At 45.4% G+C, this 13,163-nt stretch overlaps 1 protein-coding gene across 4 annotated transcripts in view; it reads left to right on the top strand.

Annotated features, from left to right (window-relative positions):
- GRIA1 (glutamate ionotropic receptor AMPA type subunit 1) overlaps positions 1-13,163 on the top strand; it is a 336,275-nt gene that overhangs the window by 247,457 nt on the left and 75,655 nt on the right. The gene's annotated exons all lie outside the window — the stretch shown is intronic.

Genomic DNA, 13,163 nt, shown 5'->3' with positions numbered 1-13,163 from the left:
GAAGGGAAAGGCTACCCACTCCAGTATTCTGGCCTGGAAAATTCCATGGACTGTATAGTCTCTGGGATTGCAAAGAGTCGGACACACTTCACTTTCATCTAAATCAGTTCCCATAGTTATTGGTCCCCCTTTCCATCTCTCTGTGTAATGTTCTTTCAGCTATATTCTGGAATGTTCATGTCACAAATCCCCTCCAATTTACCTGATAAATAAGCACTGATTGTATTTCCGTTTACAGTTGCTTAATATCTATGAGCTCTTTAATCAGGCAGTCCCTTATCGATTACCAAGCTTCTAAAGCATGCAGGGAGACATGGGTTAGCACTTGGCTGCATGAATAGATTTGCACACACTCTCACTTTCTGGGGGCACAACTGCATAAATACAAAGGCCTCATACACATGTGCCGGAGGCATCGGTACCACCTGTCTGGCTCACATTTGAGTGTCAGCGAGGACCAATATTCCTAAGTGGCAGTGGAATAAAATCTTCCTAAGGAGCTTCCCGCAGGACTCATTTCACCTGCTGTATAATTTAGATCATCTCATCACTCACCATTATAATCTTGTTTTTCTCTAAATAAGAAGACAGTCGGGGGAGGGGGGCGTTGTGTGGGAGAAGAGGTGTGAGACTGGCTGCCTGGCCAGTGCTGGCAGACACATGGTAAAGAGCAGAGAGAACCCAGCAGGGGAAAGGCTTGCTTAAAAATAACTCAGGCCAGTAGATAAACTGTGGGAAGCAATGATTCAGTGTCACGGGCCATCCAAACATGCAGGTGTCTGAGAAGGCCCATGGGCTTATTTTCTCTCCTGTATTCCCTTCTTGGCTGGGCATCTTACCTCCTAGAGGCACCCGTGTGGTCTGACCTCAGGCTGTGTTTTCACACACCCCACTGTTCCTCCTGAAGTCTCAAGTTAGTGACCCACAAACTGAATCTGCTACCAGGCATGCTTCTATAACCTGCACAATCTGCCAATGACGCTCCAAAACCGAGTGACAGCTGCCCTCCGGAGCTGATCCACGACATCCCCACGGACCGCAGCCCCCAGCGAGCCGCTTCACTCCCCTGTGGCTCAGCTGGCCCCTGAGAGGGCGTGTGAGTTTGTGACTTCTGGCTAGAAGAGGGTTTTCAGACAGTGTTTCCAGGGCTCCTGAGGGTTCTATGAGGCTATCTTAGGAACTGCCCTTGAGGTGAGGATGAGACTAAACAGGAAAGTACCCAGCCTCCTTCCTCCTCACTGTTAATAAAACAACTCTTCTCTGTGATTCTGTATTTTCACTGGTAAAATGGCAAACAACCTCTAGTATTGTTGTGAGGTTTAAAAGAGATTGATACAGGGACTTCTCTGGTGGTCTAGCAGTTAAGAATCTGTCTTACAATGCAGGGGACGTGGGTTCCATCCCTGGTCAGGGAACTAAGAGCCCACGTGCCACGGAATAACTAAGGCGCCCCAACTGCTGAGCTCGTGGGCCACAACTACAGTCCATGTACACCATAAAAGTTCCAGCACAATTCAGCGAAGGTCCCAGCTGCCACAACTATGACCTGACAACAAATGAAGACCGAAACATGTAGAACTCGAAACACACTATTTAGACAACACATAGGAAACACAATAAACGAGAAGCTACTTCAGTTCTTCGATCAAATTTCTGTATTGTAAACTTCACTAGAAGGAAGGATGCCATGGCTCACAATGAAAAGCCAAAGGACCTCTCTCTCCTGGGCAAACCCACAGACAAAAAGGCACAGTGATTCACTCCTGGATGCCTGAGATGCCCCTAACAGGGACTGGGCAGAAGGATTTGTCATTTTGGTTTTGAGGCTCTGACAGGCAGCGAGAGGAGTCAACCTGCCAGAATAAGGAGTTTTAGCCACGTGAGATGGACTCATGCTAACCAGGCCTAGCTTGGCCAACTCCAGCCTTACTACACCCTGCTACAACTTAGCAGCCTGTAGAAACCCCGCTAAGAGTCAGAATATGCATCGCAACATTTGATGGGAATATATGCTTTTAAAAAAAGGCACATACTTGTCAATAGGACCGGACAAAAACACAAGGATGCTAAGACAGTGATGAAAGCCAGGGCTAAGCAGACAACTAGAAGCTTCTGTTATTTTTGTTTATATGTTTGACACAAACAACATCAAAGTCCATGGAGCTTTAAGAGCCTCTGATATACATAGCACTAGACACCCTTGGGTTACAGTAGGAGGTATTATATTTTTAAGGGTTTTTTTAATACTCAAACATCCTTTCAAATCAGCTTCAGTTAATTTTTCTTGCTATTTATTAACAGTGTATCATAAATTCTCAGAATTTAGAATTTGGGAGACTAAATTCCACCTAAATTGCATATATCTGCATACATACACAAGTAGCTTTGGTTTTTTTCCCTTAATTTGTTCAATATTTATATTAATGTATACTAACAACAACAAAAAAAAAAAAAACAATGAAATGTGGCCAAATAGTTAGTTGTAAGTAGCTCAATCATCTGACCAGAGTAATGTGACCAGATGGAGAGCTATCTTTCTTAGATGAAAAGGAAAGTGGAGGCAGACAGTAGCTCATGGTTCAGTGAAATGAGGATCTGCCATTGTGTGGCTGCCCCGGCGTTTACTCCTATGCACAAGGTGGCAGCTCCCAGGTGCCGTGTCCAGGTTCAAGCAGGAAGACGGGGAGGAAGTACTGCGGCCCATTCTGCCTCTCTGGATCAGGAAAACAAAAGCTGAGCAATATACTTCCCACCCTAAGCAGACGTCTCCTATCCACCTCATTAGTCAGAACAGTGGCCTGTGATCACTTCTAGTAGCACTGAAGGTAGGAAAGACAAGAATAAGGTTTTTCAGCCTCTAAAATGGGGAGGGTGAGAATGGACGTTGATGAGTGAGCCAACAGCATGGGCCACGGTGCCTATGCTGGGCTGCACTATGTCGCTCAGTCATGTCCGACTCTTTGTGACCTCAGACCTCAGACTCTTTGTGACCTGGACTGTAGCCCGCCAGGCTCCTCTGTTCATGAAGATTCTCCAGGCAAGAATATTGGAGTGGGTTGCCATGCCCTCAAGCTGAAGTTTTCTACACCAGTTCCACAAAGAGACAAAATAATCTGTCATTAGCACTTTCAATGATGTATACCAGGAAATGCTACTGATTGGCTTTCAAGATTCTTCCCTCCTCCCTTTAAAATATTTATATGAGAAATTGTCTTTGTGTAGCCTATTTTAACTTTGAAAGTTAAAACTCAGTTGAGCTGTGATCACAAGAAATAATTTTTTTAAATCTGGTTAATGGTAAGATAGAAATGCCATCATGAATTGCATTTGCAGGCCTATGTCTTGTGCCCAAAATACCTATTTTTAATAGATATTTTAGATTTCTTTTTTCATAGATAAGAACATTTTCAGAAGGGATATATGAAGAAAGAAAGAACAAAAATCACCCCAGGCAAAATTTATCTTCAGTTCCCACAACTTTCATTTCTATAGCTTTCCACCCATTTGTGTCCCCTATTTGTGTCATTTATTTATTCAACAGATATTACTAATTGCCTGTAAGGTACAGCAGAGGGTGCTGAGGATATAAAGATATGTTGATGATGGCGTATGAGGGTATGGGAGTCATTGCTTCAGGGAGCTGGCAAGTACAGTGAGGTAACACAGATGTTAAATAAACAATTGTGAATGTACAAACTGTGATGCACTATGAATAAATGAAACTGCTGCGGCAACAGATAATAGAGGAAGTGGAATTAAAGGGGACTTACTTAGGGTGTCCTGAGAAAGCTTCTCTGAGGCGCAGAGAGGTAAGGAAGAGCTAGGCTGACACAGAACTGTATCATTAGAGAAGCAGGCAGAGGCCAGATCTCACAGAGACTCGGGGCCATAGCATAGATTGAAAGTTTTACTCTAAATACATAGGAAGGCCCCGGGGAGTTTTAAGTAAGAGAAGGATTGATTTACATGCTATAATGCTACTCTGGGGAGCTATGAGGAAAATGAATTAAAGAAGAAAATAGTCAAGAGGGGAAGCAGAGGGACTGAGCAGCAGGCTCTCACAGCTGTCTAGGGGCAATTACAGTGATGGAAATTATGATGGTCATGGAGATGGATTAGCGGTCTACTCTGAAACTAGAAATGACAGCACTGGCTGATAGATTGGATATCTGAAGGGGAGGAGAGGAAGAGTCAGTGGTGCCTCCAAGAGAAAGGGGGCACTTGGAAAACATGGCACCACACTTCCAGGGACCTTTAGGTCTGGCTCTGATCAAGAGAAGGATCTAATTCATCTACCCCATTTACACAGGAGTAAACTGAGGCCCCAAAGCGGGAAGGGATTTTCTCTAAGGTCCCCAAGGCAACGCCTCTGGCCTGTTGCTGCCCACCCTCCAATGTCCTCCCAGGCTCCACCGCCTGCAAATGGACTGAGAGTGAGCCTTTCAACTCTTTATTCCCATGGCCTTCTCCCCTCCCCATTGGCTTCCACTTTCCTGGGATCAGATGACCTAGTAAGAAAAAGGAGAAGGGTGTGGAAGGTCCTAGCGGAAGAGAGGAAAATGGGAAATGATGATTCCACCTTTCAGAACTCTTACTCCTGATCTTAGAATGTGACAGAATGCATGATAATTATCTTCACCTAGGGAAGATAATCACTCTCAGCAAGAAGAATTCTAAAGCAGGGGAGTGGTGGCACTTTGGAGATCTCCAGGAACCCTGTACTACCACTCTGCTTCCCCCCAACCCTGGTTAATGTGCTTGCTGAGGGCCCTGAGACTGATTCACCATGGGAACAGAGTAGCCAATGAACAGAGCCTAAACTGATAACCAATGACAGTCTGACTTTCGCATTCACACACAAATCCACAGCAACCAGGACTATAGTGCACACAGGGGTGATGAGGAATCTCCCCCTTCCACCTCTTGTTCTCCCCACTTCCCTCCCAGAGACAGTCATGCAAACCCCTTCCTCTGGCCAATACTGGTGTCACTGAAGTGTTGCGGGGGAGAAAAGGGGGCAAATATTCAAGGAAGTTGATGGAAGCAGCCTGAATTTATAAAATATTTCATCTTCCCAGGCGGTGCTAGTGGTAAAGAATCTGCCTGTCAATGTAGGAGATGTGGGTTCAATCCCTAGATCAGGAAGATCCCCTGGAGTAGGAAATGGCACCCCATTCCAGTACTCTTGCCTGGAAAATTCCATGGACAGAGGAGCCTGGCGGGCCACAGTCCGTGGGATTGCAAACAGTCAGACACGACTGAGCACACACACAATCCTAATCGTCTTTAGAAAACATAAGCCTCATTTAGGACACAGACTCGGTGCTGTAAGGAAGGATGTGTGCACAGCGATGATGCAAGAAATGTGTGTTTGATGCTCTTAGGACTAGGTATGAGGGTTTCTGCTGGGACTCCTGCATCACAATCACCTGGGATGCCTGTCAAAACATGGATTTCCAGGCCCCACCCTAAGTCTGAGGAACTGGAAATTCTGCATCTAGAGAGAGGAATACACATTTCACAAGCCCTCCTCATCCCCCAGGGCAGGTGGGCATTAAAATTGGAAAGCCACTGAGCTAGGATGTTGTTTAGTTAAGTCAGTTTGAAGTGTAAGAAGTGAGGTCCAGAAATCACGCTAGAAATCCCGCTAGTCAACTGCCACAAACGCTGAGCCCAGCATCTGCCTGCCCTGCATGTGTTATCTGCCAAAGGAGTGAGACCCTGGGCATGGCCACTGAAGGCAGAGGCCTTGCAGGGACCCTGCTCCCTCCACAGGCCACAGGCTCCTGGGAGGAGCTCCTATAGGATTCACCAGAGTACATCTCCCTGGGTAACAGGAGCTGCAGCTGTGACAGGGTGATCTGGGCAGAGACAGTGATCCTCCATCACTGGGGACTCCAGCTCCATGCCTCTTTCCTTTTCAACTTTAACCCTCTGCTACCCAGTGGCGAGACCCAGAGCCAAGCTCTGACAGTGATCAGTTTCTCAGACCGTGGAGAAGCACAGGAGTAGAACTTTCAGAGCCTGCACAAGCCACAGACAAGTGTTCAAATGAAGGCAGTGACAGGAGGGTAAAAGCTTTGCTGGACATGCAAATGAAAAGCACCATTTTCTGCCCCTCAGCCAGCAGTTCTGGCCATCAGCAATGGGCAAGTCAAATCTCTAGACTGTCATGGATGTCCAGGGTTTGAACAGTTTAATTGAAGGAGAAAGGTGTTTGGTTTTGTTGTTTTCCTCCAAAATCACAATAGGAAAACACTCAGAAAGTGTTTCCCGAGCTGAAAAGGATGTTTAGGACAATTTCTCTCCTGAAATGTTTCTTTAGCACCTGTTACATTCAGACATGGTTCAGGTTGCTACAAGAGACATCACCAAACAAAGCAGACAAAACCCCCATCCTCCTAGAGCTTAGCTTCCAGTGAGAGGAGGCAGGCAGTAAAAAAAAAAAAAAAATGTAATCACACCCCCAACCCAATTCCATAGATGAAGATTCTGGCTTACAGGGAAGGGGAAGGGACTCAGAAGAGATATTTAGCATAAGCTTCCCTGGTGGCTGAGACAGTAAAGAGTCTGCGTGCAGTGCAGGAGATCCAGGTTAGATCCCTGGGTCTGGAAGATCCCCTGGAGGAGGAAATGGGAACCCACTCCAGTATTCTTGCCTGGAGAATTCCATGGATGAAGGAGCCTGGTGGGCTACAGTTCATGGGATCGCCAAGAGTTGGACATGACTGACTAACACTTTCAATAACACAAAAACAGGGGTCAGCTGGGGGTTGTGTTGACCTGGGCAAGCCTGCATGAGCTAAAAGGGGACCACTCCCACTCAGCCCTGGACAGTCACTTCCAGCAGAGCTCTGCAGATGAAGCCAAAGTTCACCTGGATTCAGCTTATGGGCCAGCAGTTGGCCACCCCTGGAAGAATGATGGGGAGTCTAAAACACCACTGTACCTTTAATGCACTTAGACACACTCAGAATATCATATTCATAGATTTTTTAAAAGGAATTCTCCTCTCTCTCAGCCCTCGTTTTTGGTTCCAAGGATAAAAATCTGATTGCTGTGTTTTTCTTTCTTGTCACGTACCTTGGAAAATCCAGGCTGTGAATGGGACTACATTAAAACAAAGTCCTCACAGCTCTATATGCAGAAAGACTTGCCTATCTCTTCCTGAGATCTACATTTTCCTGGAGAGAACCCCTGTTTCTTTTTAATTCCCCTCCGGAAATACAGCACCTGAGATCCAGAGACCCAATCGTTCACCTGGAAAGAAGTCCTGAGTTCTAAAAAGAGAACAATGAAAGCATCATTAATTGAATTGATGGAGAATGTGTGCTCGGTGTCCTGTGGGGACCCCCATGGTTTGAGTATGATTTAAGGACCACCATCCACCTGTGGCAAATGAATGCTTCTACCCAAGTGTGTTCAAGCAAGATCATAGGTGAATGAAGCCCAAGGTTGCTAGCAGAAAATAGCGCGTTCCTCTAACACAGAAACAAGAGATCTACGTGATGACAGTCACCATGTGAATCTGGTGGCTTAGGAAAGAGGACCTCAAAATGAGGAGACACAGTAGCTGCTGGGAGCAGAATGGAGCCCTTTCCAAGGGGGTAATCAGGAGCAGCTGTGTCACAGGAGGTGTGCCCACAGGATTGGAGGAGGTGATAAAAGATCTTAGAAAAAAGCTCAGTCTACTAGCCCACTGGGTGAGTCACTTCCCACCCCTCTCACTTTCCCCTCTTCAAAATGGGAGAAGGATGGTACCTGGCATGTCTCCAGCCCCCATCTAAGACTGGTGTCCCTTTGGTTCCCAGGTCCAGACAAGGCTCTAGCCAGGCCAGGTTGTGCATCAATCTGTTCCCTCAGCTCCAAGTTGCCTTTATAGTCTTACCATTCCCTCTATTTGGAGCAGCTTCTATCATCCTTCTTGCTCAATGACCCTCTCTTTTGCAAATACTGACATCCCATTGGTCCCCTCCTAACCCCAGTTCTCCCGGGAAGCTATGCATTGCAAGAACAGAACTTGATCTCTGGAATTGGCCCTCTTCCAGCTGAATCCTAGCTCTGCCACTTACTGGCCATGTCAGCATAGGAAAGTAACTTCTCTGCGCCTCAGTTCCTTCTTCTGGAAGGTGGAGATAGTAAGAACACTGACTTCAAGGGTATTCTCTGAGTATTAAATGACATCATGTGTGGAAAGCTCTTCCTTTGCAGAGGTGATGAACACAGTAAATGCTATTGACACAGCTGTTGCTATTGCCAAATTGTCATCTGAACTTCTCTGGGGGCATCGTCTATCTTCAATCCTGAGCTACTGTTGCCCAATTCTGTTCCTTATCAAAACACAAACCGGAAAACCTATCCTTGCCACTTATCCAGAACCTGACACAGGGATTAGGCATTCTTAATACTCAACACGTGCTTGTTGAATGAATATAGGCACTTTCACAAGTAGCCTTCTAAGGACCATGTCACATTTTTCACTTAATGGAGAGAAAGCAACTCAAGAGAGAATTTCTGGTGGTCACTAACTACCTGTGTAATATGGGGAAAGTCAGTCCTGGGATCTCAATAGATGTGAGGAAAAGCAGGAAGAATGGGAGAAAAGGAAGTGAAATAGACCAATCCAGAAAACAAAGTTCCCTGTCTACTATGTATCAGGCACTCTCTTAAGTGTCATGTGATGTTACCTCTAATTATCATGACAACCTCTGTTCAGGGATATCAACCCCATTTTATAGATGAGAAAACTGAGGCAGACAACAATTAACTCCCTTATTCATGGTTTCCTAGCAGAGCTGGGATTATAACCTGTGTCTGTTGGATTCAAAGACTTGTGATTTATTTTCGAGACACTATTGTCTTCCAAGATCAGAAATCTTTTGATGGTCCCTCCGGGATCCCTATGGATTGTCAGATTTCCTGGAAATAAAAAACATCCTTTTTCTTCTGTGGGGTTTTCTAGCTTTAAAAATATATATACAGACTTTTCTGGCTTTGAGTTTTTCCATTAATATTCCTTACAGTATCTTTTTCCTTAAAAGTCATCTCCTGGGGAAGAAGAGGGGGCCCCCTGGGAGTGCACTCCGCCCCACCCAGAGCGTGTGCAGCCCAGCCAGCTGGTGAGGGAGATGGTGGAACAGACAAGAGCAAAGATGAAACTCGTGCCACTTTGGAGGAGCCAGTCTCTTGGTTTCAGCTGGGAGGTGACTGTGGGCATAGGGTGGATGCCAGAGTCAGAGCCAAAAGCTGGAGAGGGCATGTTTTTCCCTGTAGTATTTTAGACTTGCATGGAGGAAGGACAAGGGAAAAAGGATTACAAATGGCCTTAAAATTATGGTCCATCTGGAGTCGACACATTATCCTCTAGAAACGGTTGTGCACATGTGGCAAGAGGTATGTATAAGAATTTTCATTGCTCGAGTGGATTCCAGTGTCCTGTCGACGGTTGCTCAGCGGCTAGTTGCAATTTTGGCGCTCTCACAGAAGGTGAGCACACATCCTTCTGATCCACCATCTTGAATCAATCTCCTCACTGTTTTAAAAAGCTGGAAGTAGCCTGCTGCCCATCAGCTGAAGACAGTGATGGTTCATCATCCAGGGGCAGACAATGCAGCTAACAGGGTGGATGAGCAAGGATGCCTGTGCTACTCTGAAAGGATCTTCAGGACTGCATAGCAGGGGAATAATGGGTTTTGGTCCCACTGGTCCCAAATTGTAGGCTGTTTTCACTGCATCCTGCTGCCTCTTTGGAACACGGGGAACTAGGGGAATGTGTCTCTGAGGACTAAACTCTGTGGTATGTGGAGCTCATGCTAGATTTTCTTCTGAGAAATGAAACATTAGTGTGGGTTGTAGTACAAAGAGCCTCTGGGAAGCGCTGGACTGTGCCTTGAAAATGAGCTAAGATTTTCCACAAAAGCAGAGAGAAATGAAGATGGAAGTCTCTGGTGGGGGAATCACTGTGAGAGAGGCACTGAAGCGGGCATGTGTTGAGCCAAGGGACCTGTCAATCCCACTCGTCGCTAGGGACTCATTAGCCAAGGGTTCAGAGCTCACAAGATTTAATGACGCATTCAATACCATGACTTTGGGGGCCTGATAAGCTATTGTATAGCCAATAGAGTGTCACCCAAGAAACAGAAAGTCTAAAGTGGACAGTGTTGGGCCAGTTCTTCAGTTGCTGCAGGAAGTAACTCCCTACTCCCCATGGAGCACCTTTACTGATTGGTGTTAAGTCTTGGTTCACTGTGGACGAAACCACGTCAGCGAGGGTCTAATTTCTGAATCAGAGGATCTTGGCTCTTAAGAAATCCCTGCCACTGCTGCTGCCAGGTAATTCATCTCCCGAGCAGCAGACAGAAGGGGCTGTCAGGCAGAAAGATGCTTTCTCTTCTGTGCAAGTCTGGCTGGGTACTCAGCTGGTATCCATCTCCCCTTTCATGCCCTGTTCTCTGTGGAGGTACCCATTCTGAGAATGGGGAGAGAGAATGAAGAGGGAGTTTATCTTGCTTTGTTTCTGGTTACTGTAGGTATGTTTTCCTACAGATTCAAGTGAGGATTCATCAATCAAATGTTTTAGTTGAGGACCATTAGGATATAAACTTTGCCTTATGCACAGTGGTAGGCATTATGGCCAGTGTGAAAAAGAAAGAAACCAGAGTACAGACTTCGGACTTTGCAAAAATCAAGATACACAAGGAAAAAAGATAGATAATAAAGCAAAATGTTCATCTGAATAATTCCCAAGTGCAGGATTTATAGTCAACAGACAGAAAAGAAAATCACTGAGACCCAAAATAGTCTGGGTTAGCTTTGAAGAAAAAGAGGGACTTGGACTGGTCCCAAGGGATAAAGGTGAACTTCTAGAAGGAGCTTCGGCTAAGACATGGTTTGTGGCAGGAGAGCCCAAGCAAAGCAGAGTAGGACTGTGTTTCAAGACCAAGTATCCTGTTAATTACTCAGACCTGGGTTTTGATCTTTGGTGTTGTTGTTTAGTCGCTAAGTCACGTCCAACTCTTTTGTGACCCCATGGACTGTAGCCCCTCAGGCTTCTCTGTCCATGGGATTTACCAGGCAAGAATACTAGAGTGGGTTGCCATTTCCTTCTCCAGGGGATCTTCTCAACCCAGGGATGGAACACACATCTCCTGCTTTGCACACAGACACTTTACACTGAGCCATGATCTTAGTTCATCAGTTCTTAGCTAGTAAGGCTTGAGCCAGTAACTTAACTGCCAAGTCTGTTTCCTCTTTAAAAAAAGAGGCCATTAAATAAAGATGTGGTACATACATATAATGGAATATTACCCAACCACAAAAAGGAATGAAATAGTGCCACTTGCAGCAACATAAATGCAACTAGAGATTATCATACTAAGTGAAGTAAGTTAAAAAGAGAAAGAAAAATAGCATATGATGTCACTTACATGTGGAATCTAAAATATCATACAAATGAATCTATCTATGAAACAGAATCACGGACATAGAGAACAGACTTGTGGTTGCCATGGGGAGCAGTTGGGAAAGGAATGGAGTGAGAAGTTGGGATTAGCAGATGTAAGCTTTGATACAGAGATGGATAAACAACAAGGTCCTACTGTATAGCACAGAGAACGATGTTCAGTATCCTGTGATAAACCTTAATGGAAAAGAATATAACAAAAATAATGTGTATATATATGTGTGTGTATATATATACGTATATATGCATATATGTATGTATAACTGAATCACTTTGCTGTACCACAGTAATTAACACATTGTAAGTAAACTATACTTCAATTAAAATTTTTTTAATTTTAAAAAGAGGCCACTAATACAAATATCATGGGATCTTATAAGAATACATGAGCAAAGAGAAGCTAAAGCATGTTGCCTAATACCTGGCATACACCAGGAGTTCAAAAATTTTTAATTTTCTTTCCCTTCTTTTGTGTTACCACTTTCCTTTTTTCAGCTTTGTCCCTGGCCTCCCACTAATCATTTACTCTCTGCTAAGAGCTTCCAGCGCTTGCTGACATGCAGTTCTTTATGTGCTCCTGGCCCAGCACTGGCCAGAGGGAAGTCTGGAGGCTGTTCCCACGGAAAGAGGGAAGGCTGCCAGGTGCAGTTACGACTCGAGCATGCTGGCAGCATCACTCCATCCCAGGGCTATTCCATGGCTCAAGCCTCAGGAACTGCATCTGAGCTCCTGCCTGCTTCCCTGGCAAAACTCATCACCGGGGCAGTGACTCTTCCTGCTGGACCACACTGCCCACCAGTCCCCTCCTGATCTCCCGGGTACCTGGTTTTGTTCCTTAGCAGTCAGCATTATGATGGTTTCCTCTGTATCCCAGAGTGACAGACACTGGTTTTGCAGGACTTGCAACTATGCGAGGCTTTTTCAAGAGAGTAATTAAGAACCTCATGAGCTCTGGAGTGAGACCTACGCTTAATTCTGCTTCTTACACTAATTTGCTGTGTGATCCTGGGCAACTAGCTTTGCAACTCCGAGCCTCTGTTACTGTATAACAAGCCTGGATTTGTGGCACAAAACAGCAGCTTTTTTATTCTGCTCGTAGATTCCCTGGGTCAGGAAACTTGGCTACGGGCACAGTGGGATGGCTTGTTCTTGCTTACAGATGCCTGAGACCTCGGATAGAGAAGCTACAAGGCTGTGGATCACTTGGCAGTGGGGGATGGAATTACCTGCAGGCTCACTCACTCACATGGCTGGCAGTGGAGGCTGCTGCTCTGACCACCTACCTACACATTCCCTCTGCAAGCTCTGCTGGGGTTCCTCACGGCATGATGGCCAGGTCCCAAGAGCAAGCAACCAAGAGGAAGCAGGCAAAAGCTGTAACACATCTCATGACCTACCCCGAAAAGTCACAGAGTGTGACTTCTGCCAGAGTCACCAGCCCAGCCATATCAGAAAGGAAGGAACATATATTCCTTTGTCCTACCTTTCAGTAGGACAAGGGTCAAAAGTCACATTGTAAGAAGAACATGTGGAATGGGAGAGGTTGCAGTGGTGGTATTTGGAAAAAGCAATCAGCTACACCTTATATATAAAGTAAAGATAATACTTTTGGAATAAGTATGAAGGTTAAAGAAAATAAGGAATTTAAAATGCTTAGTATGGTGCCTGACATGTAATAAGTGCTCAGTAAAAGACAGTCATT

Source organism: Cervus canadensis, chromosome 4 (genome assembly GCF_019320065.1).
Source record: "Cervus canadensis isolate Bull #8, Minnesota chromosome 4, ASM1932006v1, whole genome shotgun sequence".
NCBI classification, from domain to species: Eukaryota; Metazoa; Chordata; class Mammalia; order Artiodactyla; family Cervidae; genus Cervus; species Cervus canadensis.
Note: the sequence above shows the minus strand (reverse complement) of the source record. Positions and strands in the feature narration are given on the sequence as shown.